We start from the raw sequence: 14,992 nt of genomic DNA, 5'->3' as shown, positions 1-14,992 counted from the left end.
GGCGTATGATTAAACCATCCTAATATAAATTGGAGGCAATTTTTAATAATTTGGTGGCAGTTTAAAACTGCCACAAAAAACTTCATATTTTGTAGTATAAGCTGATGAACCAATGGTATGAGGCCATGCGTATTAAATGACTAAAAGTTATAGGTCACTGAGAGAACATTCCAAAAGAAAATTTGGGAGCAGTTTAAGTGCTTTATTTTTAATAACTTTTCAGTACACATGGGGTCGTGCCATTAGTTCATCTGCTTAGCACATGACTTTCAAAACAACAAATCTCTTTTCCCCAAAGGGGTATGTGTAAATCATAGTTTTTAAATTCAAATACTCGACTCAACTCAATGTCAATCAAGTTGAGTCAGGTCCATCACTGATGGATTTTTTGTTTTTGTTTTGATAACCGGTTATGTTAGCTGTGATGTCTCTAATAAAAGTATATTAAATTTATAAGTATTTTTAAAAAAAATTGTATTTTTATATTTTAAATAAATAAAGTTGTTTATTTTTTTGTTCCCCCACAATATTAATGTGTTTGAATAACTTGGTCAAGTTTTTTTTATCAGATTCGGGCGCATTTTTTAGCTGACTCAGCGAATTTGATGAGTTGACTTGATGATTTTCCAAGTTCAGTGGATGAGTTGGGCCCATAGAATTTGGGAACTGAGTCACCTTCAAATCCAATTGAGTCAAGTTTAGAGTCAACTCAACAAGTTATAAAATTTAAATTACCCCAGCCTACCATGTGTTTTCAAACTGATCATAACATGCCTTTGACCTTGGTCTAAGAAGTAGACCAATAAAAAATGACTTAAATACCCTCATTTTCTTCTTCTAGCTAATAAACCTTGATTTTGATTTTTCTTCCAAAAATCCGCCACCTTCATGCTCTACAAATTTTATGGTAAATTACTGCTAATCTAATCAACCTCTGGTAAGTTATTTAAAAAAAAAAAAAAATCCATTCGAGCAAAACCTTTAGAAAACTTTTGATTTTTATCCAAAATGTCATTTTCTTCTATCTTGATCAGTCGAAGATGTAAGGGTATTTTTCTAAAAGTTGAAAATGAGGGGATTTATAACATTTTGTTAGTCTTTTGTTGAAAACCAAGGTCAACGAACTATGTTACGGGATCTTAAATATACACCAAAATGTTAGGGCAAGTCAGGTGGAGTTATAATAACCACTAATTTTTTTCCCATATGTCAGCAAACAGTATTTACAAGGTAAAGTATTTAAAAGTGTATTTTTATGTCACCAATACTCCCTTGTCCTGCTGAAAAGAAGCTGTGCTTGACTGCTAGGTCGAGGGTTCAAGTAATGGTACTTGAAGAAGAAGACAACAAAAAAGAAGAAAGAGGTATTCTAAAATACCTTTTTCTTAATTTTTTATTTTTTATTTATATTAAAAATGGAATTATTGGACTGTTAAATACATGTAACATGACATTTTGCAACTAACTTGATAGAAGTCTACCTAAATTTGTCCCACGCTAATTGAAGATTCACGTGACCTGATATTTGTAAATATCAAGAAAAAAAAAAACTTTTACGATGATGCATGTCAATATTTATGTAATTGATATGACTAAGCTAGCATATGATAGACAAAGGTTTCAAGATTATAAACAAAAGTTTTTTTTTTTTTTGGGGGAACATGTTATCCCCATTGGTAGAGGACTGGGATTCGATCCATCAGGCAGTTCATAGGACAAGTCCAACCCAGGTTTTTCAGACTATATACAAAAGATAAAAATATACAATTTATACTATTTCAAATGAAAATTCTTCCAAACTTGTGACTAATTTGAACGTTATGCAAACCAAACCGTATAATCAATGGTTCAGATGATGCTACAAGAAAAGAAGATCAAGTGGTAGGAATTGAGCAAATATATTAGACCCATAAACACATATTCAAAGGATATATCACATATCCAATGGTCAGGACTGTGTGTTTGTATATAAGTTTCTTCTCATGATCTATCGATCCCAACCAATAAGATAATCATCAAAAGAACCATATACTCATTTTATCATTTATTTTTCCCAAAGTTAGTATCCAATGTAATGACCTGTGCAATTTTACCATTTTAGTCTCCTCCGGAGCCTCAAATAAAAGATTAATTTTTTTCCTTTTTACAAAATTATAAAAAGCTAGAACTTAACATCGCGTTTATTTCAAATTGAAAATAAGGGTACAAAAGTAAATTCAGCTAAATATATATTACTTTTAGGGGAAAATCAGTTTATTTGTATGAATTTGAAGAAAAAAGTATAAAGTTAAATTCAGCTTAATGTCCATACACTAGATACTTATTTTGGTAAAAATAAAAAAATACAAAAAAGGTTATATGGACTTTTTGATAAACATTTCAAAAAATGTGGATGGGCCATTAATTTTGAAAAAATACTTGGCTGGTTTGGAAAAACCCTTTTCTTTTCCTCCTTTTTCTCCAAGAAAAAATGGGCAATTAATATCAATATTCAATGCTTGGTATGTCTATATAGATATTTTAATTATTGTATATTATTAAAAAATAGTATTTCTTCTTCTAATGAAAGATATTTGAGGTAATATAATTGTTATAAGCTAACAATTTCATACTTGTTTTTATCATAATGGTTGGACTAATTCTTATATAACTTTTAAGTGTGTTTTTCCCCCCCAAAATATCTTAAAAAATATGTAAGATACATATGGATTTCATCCTAAATTTGGGGTATTTCTAGTCTCTTTATAATTTTGATTCAAGCAAACTGAGTTAGCCTAATTCAATCCATAATTTTTTTCCCCAGGCTTTTTTTTATAAAATATCTTTTCATTTATTCCATAAATTTCTTTTAGGAAAAATTTCCAAAAATGTAGAAAAGATTGTGAAAGTATCATTTAAACACATATTCATTTTAATTATAAAAATGGTGAACTATTATTTTTGGAATGGAAATATTTCACTTAAAGTGGGAACACATTTCATGATGTTTTATAAAACAATAAATATTTTTCTCTCTTTAATTTTACTAAGTGGTTAAAAAAAAACCCACTTTATAAAATAGGAAAGAATTTTCTACTTTAATTAAAATATTTTAATTCCAAAAATGATAATTTACTGCTTTTGAAACTAAAATGAGTAGCACACTAAAATGGGAATTTCACAATTTTCAAGGTCTGTTATGATAACTAACCATCCTTTTAAGAATGGTGAATCCACCTTTAAGTATTTGAAATAAGACTTTGATGATAATTATTCTTTACTTAGGCCGTCAGATCCAATGTATCATGATAGATTTATTGGACAATATTCACATTGGACTCCTTGCAAAACTTGAACATGCTTCTAGGAAAAACATTTGCCTGACAGATAATATCTTTTACCTTTAATCAAATTTTCAAAATACCCTTCATCTTTAATCAAATTTCCAACCAACTTAATCTTAAAAAATAAAAGGGAATTAACAAATATCCTTTATCTTTAATCAAATTTTCAATCAAACCTAATCTTAAAAAATAATAGAAAATTACCAAAATACCCTTCATCTTCTCAAAATGGGATTATTACCAAAATACCCTTCATCTTTACTACTAATACCAAAAGCAATTCATCATCACTACTTTATTACCAAAACACTTTCATCTTTATGTGGATGTTGAATTATGTATTATGTAGGCATTTTCTTTATTAGGAAAATTTTATATGTTCATTTTTAAGAGGAGATGATGTCGAAATTTTGATAGAATTGTCAAATTTATAAATTTATTTAAATGGAAAATAATTTTTTTAATATAAATTTCTTATATGTATATAGTGTAATTATATATTTATTAAGGTATTCTGCTCATTTTTTGTGCATTCCAAGTGCATTATCAACATTAAGGGTATTCTCGTCATTTTATCAGAATCCAGCAATAAAAATATGTCAAACGAATATCAATTTCTGACTTATATGCTTTTGTAACGAACAAATTTATATTGGATGTGACTTTTCAAGCTCTAGACTCCTACTTATTCTAAAAGCCAACTTCTGAAAATGGAGCTGGCTTCTATAAAGGACAAACCCTTAATTTCAAAATTAAAATACTCGACTCAACTCAATGTCAATCAAGTTGAGTTAGGTTCATCACTTATGGATTTTTTTGTTTTGTTTTTTGATAATCGGGTATGTTGTTGTGATGTCTTGAATAAAAATATATTAAATTTATAAGCATTTAAAAAAATAGTATTATCATATTTTAAATAAATAAAGTTGTTTATTTTTTGTTCCCCCACAATATTAATGTGTTTGAATTACTTGGTCAAGTTATTTTAATCAAATTCGGTGCATTTTTTAGCTGACTCAGCTAATTTGATGAGTTGACTTGATGATTTTCCAAGTTCAGTGGATGAGTTGGGCCCAAAGAATTTGGGAACTGAGTCGCCTTCAAATCCAATTGAGTCATGTTTCGAGTCAACTCAACAAGTTATACAATTTAAATTACCCCAACCTACCATGTACTTTCAAACTGTCATAACATGCCTTTGACCTGGGTCGAAGAAATAGACTAATGAAAAATGACTTAAATACCCTCATTTTCTTCTTCTAGCTAAAAAACTTTGATTTTGATTTTTTTTCCCCAAAAATCCGCCACCTTCACGCTCTACAAACTTTATGGTAAATTACTGCTAATCTAATCAACCTCTGGTAAGTTTGTTTTTTTTTTTTTTTTTGGGTTAAAAAAAAGTAAAATCTATTCAAACAAAACCTTTAGAAAACTTTTGATTTTTTATCCAAAATGTTATTGTCTTTTATCTTGATAGATCGAAGGTGTAAGGGTATTTTTCTAAAGGTTGAAAATGAGGAGATTTATAACATTTATTAGTCTTTTGTGGAAGACCAAGGTCAATGGGTTATGTCAGGGGATCTTAAATATACACCAAAATGTGAGGGGAAATGGATGTAAAACAGTCCAGCCAGATGGAGTTATAGTAACCATTAAAGTTTTTTTTTTGTTTCCATATTTGATGTGTCACCATACAGTATTTACAAGGTAAATGATTTAAAAGTGTTAGTTTCTGTCACCACTATTCCCTTGCCCTGATGAAAAGAAGTTTTGTTTGAAAAAACTATTTGACCCATAAGCACATATTCAAAGGATACATCTCATATCCAATGGTCAGGATTGTGTGTTTGTATATAAGTTTCTTTTCATGATCTATTGATCCCAACCGATAAGATAATCATCAAAATAACCATATACTCATTTTGTTATTTAATTTTCCCAAAGTGAGTATCCAATGTACTGACCTGTGCAATTTTACCTTTTTAGTCTCCTTGTGAGCCTCAAATAAAAGATTATTTTTTATTTTTTACAAAATTATAAAAAGCTAGAACTTAACATCGGGTTTATTTCCAATTGAAAATAAGGGTATAAAAGTAAATTCAGCCAAATATGTATAACTTTTAGGGGGAAAATCAGTTTATTTATAAGAATTTGAATAAAAAGGTATAAAGTTAAATTCAGCTTAATGTCTATACAATAGATACTTATTTTGGTTAAAATAATTAAATACAAAAATAGTTATATGGACTTTTTGATAAACATTTCAAAAATGGTTTGGTAAAACCCTTTTCTTCCTCCTTTTTCTCGAAGAAAAAATAGGCAATTAATATCAATATTCAATACTTGGTATGTCTTTATAGGTATTTTAATTATTGTATATTATTAAAAAAGAGTATTTCTTCTTCTAATGAAAGATATTTGAGGTAATATAATTGTTATATGCTAACAATTTCTTACTTTTTTTTTTTGCCCCCCCCCCCCCCCAAAAAATATCTTTAAAAATATGTAAGATACATATGGATTTCATCCTAAATTTAGGGTATTTCTAGTCTCTTTATAATTTTGATCCAAGCAAACTAAGTCAGCCTAATTCAATCCATAATTTTCTGTCCCAGGCGCTTTTTTATAAAATATCTTTTCATTTACTCCATAAATTTCTTTTAGGAAAAATTTCCAAAAATGTAGAAAAGATTGTGAAAGTATCATTTAAGCATATATTCATTTTAATTATAAAAATGGCGAATTATTATTTTTGGAATTGAAATATTTCACTTAAAGTGGGAACACATTTCATGTTTTATAAAACAATAAATATTTATCCGCTTTAATTTTACTAAGTGGTTAAAAAAAATCCACTTTATAAAATAGGAAAGAATTTTCTACTTTAATTAAAATATTTTAATTCCCAAATTGATAATTTACTGCTTTTGAAACTAAAATGAATAGCACACTAAAATGGAAATTTCACAATTTTCAGAGCATATTATGATAACCAACCATCCTTTTAAGAATGGTGAATCCACCTTAATTGTTTGAAATAAGACTTTGATGATGATTATTATTCTTTACTTAGGCCGTCCTATCTAGAGAGCCAAAATATCATGATAGAGTTATTGGACAATATTCACATTGGACTCCATGCAAAACTTGAACATACTTCTAGGAAAAATATTTGCCTGACGAATAGTACCTTTTACGTTTAATCAAATTTTCAAAAAACCCTTCACCTTTAATCAAATTTCCAACCAACTAAACCTTAAAAAATAAAAGGGAATTATCTAATAACCTTCATCTTTAATCAAATTTTCAATCAAATCTAACTTTAAAAAATAAAAGAGGATTATCAAAATACTCTTCATCTTTCAAAAGGGGATTACTATCAAAATACCTTTCATCTTTACTAGCAAGACCAAAAGTAATTCATCATCACTACTTTATTACCAAAACACCTTCATCTTTATGTGGATGTTGAATTGTGTATTATGTAGGTATTTCCTTTATTAAGAAAATTTTATATGTTCATTTTTAAGAGGAGATGATGCCTAAAATTTCGATAGAATTGTCAAATTTATAAATTTATTTAAATTGAAAATAATTATTTTTATAATTTTTTTATAGAAATTTCTAATATATATATATATAGTGTAATTATATATTTATTAAGGTATTCTGCTAATTTTTGGTGAATTATCAACATTAAGGGTATTCTCGTCATTTTATCAGAATCCAACAATAAAAATTTGTCAAACGAATATCAATTTCTAGCTTATGTGATTCTGTAACGAACAAGTTTTTATTGGATGTGACTTTTCAAGTTCTGAGCTCCTACTTATTCTAAAAGCCAACTTCTGAAAATGGAGTTGACTTCTATAAAGAACAGACCCTTAGTTTCAAAATTCCAATACTTGACTCAACTTAATGTCAATCAAGTTGAGTTAAGTCCATCACTTATGGATTTTTTTGTTTTGATTTTTGATAACCGGGTATGTTGTTATGATGTCTCGAATAAAAATATATTAAATTTATAAGTATTTAAAAAAAAATATATTTTCATATTTTAAATAAATAAAGTTGTTTATTTTTTTGTTCCCCCACAATATTAATGTGTTTGAATAACCTGGTCAAGTTATTTTAATCAAATTCGATGCATTTTTTAGCTGACTCAGCTAATTTGATGAGTTGACTTGATGATTTTTCCAAGTTCAGTGACGAGTTGGGCCCATAGAATTTGGGAACTGAGTCACCTTCAAATCCAATTGAGTCAAGTTTCGAGTCAACTCAACAAGTTATACAATTTAAATTACCCCAGCCTACCATGTGCTGATCATAACATGCCTTTGACCTTTGACCTTGGTCTAAAGTAGACTAATGAAAAATGACTTTAATACCCTCATTTTCTTCTTCTAGCTAAAAAAGTTTGATTTTGAATTTTTTTTTTTTCCAAAAATCCACCACCTTCACACTCTACAAACTTTATGGCAAATTACTGCTAATCTAATCAACCTCTGGTAAGTGGTTTTTTTTTTTTTTTTTGGGTTAAAAAAAGCAAAATCTATTCAAATAAAACCTTTAGAAAACTTTTGATTTTTTATCCAAAATGTTAGTGTCTTTTATCTTGATAGATCGAAGATGTAAGGGTATTTTTCTAAAGGTTGAAAATGAGGAGATTTATAACATTTTATTAGTCTTTTGTGGAAGACCAAGGTCAATGGGTTATGTTAGGGGATCTTAAATATACACCAAAATGTGAGGGGAAATGGATGTAAAACAGTCCAGCCAGATGGAGTTATAGTAACCATTAAAGTTTTTTTGTGTTTCCATATTTGATGTGTCACCATACAGTATTTACAAGGTAAATGATTTAAAAGTGTTAGTTTCTGTCACCACTATTCCCTTACACTGATGAAAAGAAGTTTTGTTTGACTCCTAGGATGAGGGTTCAAGTAATGGTACGAAGAAGACAAAAAAATTAAAAATTGAGAGGTATTCTAAAATACCTTTTTATTAATTTTTAATTTTTAATTTTTGATTTATATAAAAAATGGAATTATTAGAATGTTGAATACATGCAACATGATATTTTACAATTAACTTGATAAAGTCTACATAAAATTGTCCCACACTAATTGACGATTCATTTGACTTGATATTATGTAAATATCAAGAAAAAAAAAAAAAAAAAACTTTCACGCTGATGCATGTCAACATTTATGTAATTAATATGACTAAGCTAGCATTTGAGAGATCAAAGATTTTAAAACTATAAACAAATTTTTTTTTTTTTTTCCTTTTTTGGGAACATGGTATCCCTGTTGGTAAAGGACCAGAACCTGATTCATCTTCATAGGACAGGCCTATCCCAGATTTTTCAAAGTATAAACAAAAGGCAAAAGTACACAATTTACACTTTTTCAAATGAATTTTTTTTCAAATTTGTGACTAATTTGATCGTTATGCAAACCAAGTAATCTACGGTTTAGATATTGCTATTAGAGAAGAAGATCAAGTGGTAGGAATTGAGCAAAACTTGAACATACTCTCAGGAAAAATATAAACCTGACAAATAATGTACAAGCAAATCCTTTTCTATTGTTTGAGCACATCATGGAAAATAATTAAGATACTCTTGGGATTGTATCTAAATTATTTCTAGGATTTGATTTGAATCCTTAAGATTTGATCCTAATTAATTATAAATACATGAATAATCAAAATTAATCATTGAATAAAAGTTAAATAGTATTCCTATTGAAACATGATGGTGTAATTTTCTTTTCCAATTAAATACATTGTTGATAAAATTGCAGTTCACATATGCTGTTAACAAAAAATTGTGCTAAATTGTTAAATGAATCTCAACGTGCCATGTGTACGTACATAGAGATTCATTTCAAAAAAGAAATTAATTAAACATAAATCATAAAATTTCAAATATATTTTTAACATGTTTTACCAACCCTACCTTTCCAAAATCTCTCCATCACTTTTTTTAGTCAATCTCAAGAACCCTTTATCTCAAATCTAGGGTTGGCGATCTTAACACAATTCAAGCTTAAGCGTTTTCCCAATAGGCTAGGTTTCCTTTTCTCTCGAATAGGAGAAGAAGAGACCTTTTCATTCATCTCCCTGATTATGATAAAGAATGGTTCTTGTACCCGATTGCTCTTACAAGTTAGTGGGAGTGTGACTCTGAGCATATTTTTCCAGCTCTTGTGTACAATTCTTTTAACTTGGAAGGTCAATATTTTAATTCAGAGAGTCATGCCTCTAATTTGTCCGGATCCGAGGCTTTAATCTCTTGTTGTTTATTTTGCAGACGCTACTAAGGATAAAGCGCCCCCAAGTCTGTAATCATCAAGCACCTACTCCACAATCCAAATGAGTACGAAAGAGTTACAGAGTGAATCGAGATTGATTCTAAAGGCTTCAAGGTCGGGAACGTGCTACCATCTGAGTCTCAAGCTTCGACTTCTTCGAGTGATTAGCCTCCAGCTACTTTTCGCTCCCTTTCTTTGACTCCTTTAAGACGTCTACATGACGAACTAGAAGATCTTTCCGAGGATATGGGTATGATAAATCTCAAACGTAATCGATCTTTCCAACCTTCCTCCTAGCTAAGCTTAGCCTCAGAGGAAGAAGAAACAAAAGAAAAAGGCCTTGAGCAGGGTCTCAAGCAACCAAAACAAGTTGTTCATAGTAAGCAGGTTAAGTTTTCTCTTCCTGTCACATTTCCACCATGCCCTCCAACGGGTGTTTCTCTTTCAGCTCGAGCATAGGGCCCTTCTTACTCTACCTTAGAGTCGTCTCCACCAAACACCTGGGTGATAACTCCAAAACTCGGAAGTAGGAATGTCAATGAGGGAGATTCTGCTCTTATTGACGATCAAGTAGCCAAGACGCCTTTTGAGACTACCTAGTTGCCAAGAACGTATCATTGCCCTTGTATCACGGTTGTGTTCTTTCGAAGCGAGTTCGTGCGACGAAAGGGAGTGCTAATCCACAAGCAAGCTTATAAAAATGATCGTACACCATAAACGTAGCAAACAAACAAGATAACGGGACAACACGAGGTAAAGTCCGGAGGCAACTTTTTTGATATAATATTGATTACACGGGGTAACACGTTACAAAAATAATAGGTGTGTTACAAGCAATAGATGATCCTATAACACGCGGGACTTCCACGTAGCATGGCGCGAGGGCTCGAGTCAACGTGGGTGTAGGTCAGGGATTGGGAAGCACTAGACACCCTTCCTACAAAGAGTACGCTAAGTCTTTCCTAGGTTTTCAGAAGGAAACATCAAAAGTGGAGGCCGATCATACTCCCTTATTACTAAAATGCCACTAAGCTAATATATATGTCTTGACACGGGGCTGGTATGGTTTCATAGTGAGTCTTATATAGTGTTACATGGGTGCTCCCGGGTGACCTCGGGGCGAATTTACACATAACTCTAGGTGATAAAATGTATGACAGTCACACATTGCCTTCAATGAAAGGCTCGAGAGTATGTATGAAGACGATCTCAAAGCCTTGGCAACGGTACGTAAATGTCTTTTCCTTGCTTCTAGCTTTATTTTCTTCATTTATTCCTTAAGTTTGCAGTTTCTAGCTTCAACATATTTTTATCGGGATGTATTGGAGTCGGTTTGAAACCCTCCAAGCAAAGGCGGGCGTGGAGGAAATCTCCACAAGAAAGGGCAGTACATTGATTGACATGAAACAACGACTCAAGACCTCCAACGAGATGCTCAAAGCTTTTGAGGTCACTCGGTGTACAACTTGGTTCAATTTGGGGCCAAAATGGAACCAAACCGTTCCATTAAATGAGAATTGGAATTGAACCAAATTGTCATAGAACCAAATCAACCTAAACCAAATTGAACCAAGTTGAGGTCGGTTTGGTTCAATTAGGTTCTATGGGTTGCCAATATCTTAAAAACCTAATTGAATCAACAATTTTTTATAAAAATAAATAAATATGAATATGAAATCTCATATAATGAGTTATTAATCTATCTATCCATTAAAAAATCATTAATGCATCCATTAAAAAGTCAATAGTTTTTCCATCAATTAAAGAAATTCATTAATCCATCCATCCAAAAAAATGTCATTAATCTATCCATAAAAAAGTAATTAACTTGTCCATAAAAATGGGTATAATTTATAAAATAGATTAATAATATTTATTTATAATTTTATTAACATAAAGATTCGATTCTTAGTTTGGTTTGGTTCTATACAAGGCATGCAAATTGGTCGGTTCTCTATTTTGTTAACCCATAACTGAATTCGAGTTTATTATAAATAGAACCGAACCAATCCAAAGCTCTTGGTTTGGTTCGGTTATAAGTTTAAACATGACCAAGTTACGTCCCTAGAGGCTTCGAGATGGGTAGAGGAGAAGAGTTAAGAAGCTTTGAAAGACAAGGCCCTAAAGGACCAACCTGTCGAAGTCGACAATGCAGAAATATTGGTTGCATCAAAACAATCCAATAAGAGGCTCAAAGAGAAGATCTCTTAGCTTGAGTCTCTTCGAAATTTTGTTCCTTAGACTACTTCTCTTATTGTTGACGTGAATGTTTCCTCAAACCTCGACTTTCTATTTATCTCTGACCTTCCTCCAACCAGTGACCCATGAATTGATAACCCTCCTGTTGCTTAGTTATTTTTTCTATCCCTCTAAATATTTTTGTTGCACTGCCCATAGAGGTTTTAAAAAACAATTTTTTATTTATGGCCAAGATGGCATTTTTAACAATTTTCGATCGAGATGGTCAAAAGTAAATGCGGTTATGGCTAGGGCTGTATAATACTTTATTTTGCTCTAGTTGTCCCTGGCCAAGGTTGGGTACTTTGTTTATGTATATATTTGTCATCCTTGCTATTGTTTTTATGTTTTTTTCTTGTTTTTTGTGCATTTCCTTTGTTATTGCAGGTACCTAAGAGCTTGATGATTTCTTTTTTAGCATAATTTAACTTAAAAAGTTGTCTATTAGTCTTTTTAATGCACTGGAATTATTTATTTTTTTTAAAGTACTTTGTATCCTTTTGGTTTGTTGTAATACCTTGAATTTTTAACTTGTATCTCGAAAAAATCAAATGGTGATATTTTGAGAAAAATTTCGAAATAGGGTCTTAGAGTAAAATCCTCGAATTTTACGTTAAGCGGGACCCAAAATAGTAAAATTTTATTAGAAGGAAAATCAGAAAAATTCGACGTCACCATTAGGTCCGTAACAAAAAATTATTTGAAATGGAATACTCATTTGTCATTTTTCGAGTCTGAATGGTCAGGTTACCGTCGAACATAGAAACTAAAAAAAAATTACCAAAAATGCCCTCTAGCTTTTCATAAAGAACTAAAACCTTCTTTTATTTCATTCTCTCTTTTCCTACTCACAAAGAAACCAGTCCATTTCTTTCACCAAGGGTTTTGACACATTCTCGACTAGATCCCTCGCAATGAAGTTCGAGTTAAACCTCGACGAAGAAGGCAAAGTCGTTGGCATTGCCGAGCTCCACGTTCTCACCCCATCCAACCTTCATTTCTTTTTCTTTCTCTTGGGTTCTCACCAAAAATCAGCAAAGGAGTTTCGATTCTACTCACTTGGAATCTTATCCAACTAAGGGAAGAGTTATTCTTCGTTGTGGAAAGAGGAATAACACCTCTATCGAGGGTTTCGCAACCAACTTGATCCGTTTGACACCCAAGTTCAACCAATATCAAAGCTTTGGACTACTGATCTTTGATTTCCAAGCCAGCTCATCGTGTCCATCAACCACAACAGTAAGAAAGTCTCAATTCTTATTAGTAGCCTTAGATTTCGAAAATGTGAATTTAGGTTTTTTTAACAAAACTATTGTTTACTTTTAAATCGTAGAAATCTTATGGTTGATTTTAAATTCATGTTAGAATTAAAGATTTGATGTGTTTTTATCAAGTTTTAACAACAAATTCGTGGGTGGGTTGAAAGGTTCGAAGAACGAAAGAAAAATCCGAAAAATGGATCAAAAAATCAAGAATTCGTGAAATGGTTCAGTGCTGTCTGCAGAAGCCGTTGGTGCCACTGACACCTGTCGAAGGCCATTCTGTCAGTTCTACTGACAAAATCATGCTTCTGCCACCGACAAAATTTTATCAAAACTACTTCTGGCTTTTGATTTATTCTCCTCATGACTTATACATGTGTTCCCACCCTTCATTAAAAATATTTAAGTAAATGTCATCTTTAATGAACGTAAATTTTCATTTACTTTCAGTTCTTTAGTGAAATTAAGCTTTTATCCCCCATTTCGGAACAATGGGAATGGTTTCAAGATCCAAATATCAAAGGATCAAAATCCGAATTTTGATTTCAAGAACAAAACGTAAATTTTGACATTTTCGACAAATTTTCAAAAGTTAATATCTTTCGCATTACTTTGAATTAAACTATAAAAATTATATGGTGTCAAATCTCGTGTTCAAGGCTTTCATTTTCAAAAAGTCATTTTCAATTTCGAAAACTTTGAAAAATTGAGTTTCCGACACTTAACCAAAATTTCACCAACTTTTCTAATTTTGACAGTTTGACTTCACGTACTTATTGGGATCTCGTTTTAATAAAATTTAATGATTTTGTCGATTGAATGATCAAAGTGAATTTGGAAGCTTGAAAAAAAGGTTTGGTTTGAAAAGTTGAAAAGTAAAAACATCAAAAAAATGGGAAAGGGAATAAACGGTAAAATGTCAGAATCACATCCGAGGGGTGATGTTTGCATTTTACATTGTATGTTGTGTGTAGTTGGTAAAGGGATATCTAGGGATAATGAATGGTTGCATGTTTATTTAAATTATGTTGGTGCAGAGGCTCCGAGTACTGTTATTTATTTTAGGCTGAGTAGTCACAGTTGCATGGTAGGAAACTAGATATCCATTCTTAACCTTATATTGTTAATTTCTCTTTTATTTTGAAAGAAAAATAAATAAATAATATATTTATATATTGTTTTTTTTGTGAGTTGTTAAAGAGTCCGTGAATGCTTGAAGGGATAGTACGTCATATCATTCAAAGTAGTGTATTATCCTGGGATGTACGGTATGGACCACCAAGTTTATACGTGGTATGAAACACGTATGAGAGTGGAATCATAATTGGAATTTGGGTCCATTCTTCTCTATCTTTACTAGTGAACGTATATTGTAAATGTGGTCATATACGAATGGAGTGTTTATTTTGAAAATCACATGTATGCCTGATAGGCATAAACGAAGATGATTAGTCAGTGATTACTAACAATTTAGTAGTAATCAAATATTCTAACACATCGAAAATAGACCCATTGCTTACGGTCACGTCAAACGACTAACCTAAGTAGGATGAATGGTCTCGTAAGTGTGGTAAACAGCGACCGACTACAAAATCAGGAACTACTACTTTATTGATGAATATAATATCCCGATTGAGAGCGATTCAGTTGTAAATCCCAACTCTCTAATTCTACTACTCCACTATTGTGTATTATGTAACTGTTGTTTTATCTTGAGATATAAACTAAAAAGCATGCCTGTCATTTTAATGTTGTCCATTATATTTGTATAAAAATGAAAATATACAGTGAGTATTGATGATTGATGTTATGTGAATTTTTAAACCGTTTAGTTGCTCATCCTTGACTATAT

This window comes from Akebia trifoliata, chromosome 11, assembly GCF_017979445.1.
Source record: "Akebia trifoliata isolate Shusen 1 chromosome 11, ASM1797944v1, whole genome shotgun sequence".
In the NCBI taxonomy this organism is placed as follows: Eukaryota; Viridiplantae; Streptophyta; class Magnoliopsida; order Ranunculales; family Lardizabalaceae; genus Akebia; species Akebia trifoliata.
The sequence above is the reverse complement of the archived record's forward strand: the minus strand, read 5'-3'. Positions refer to the sequence as shown.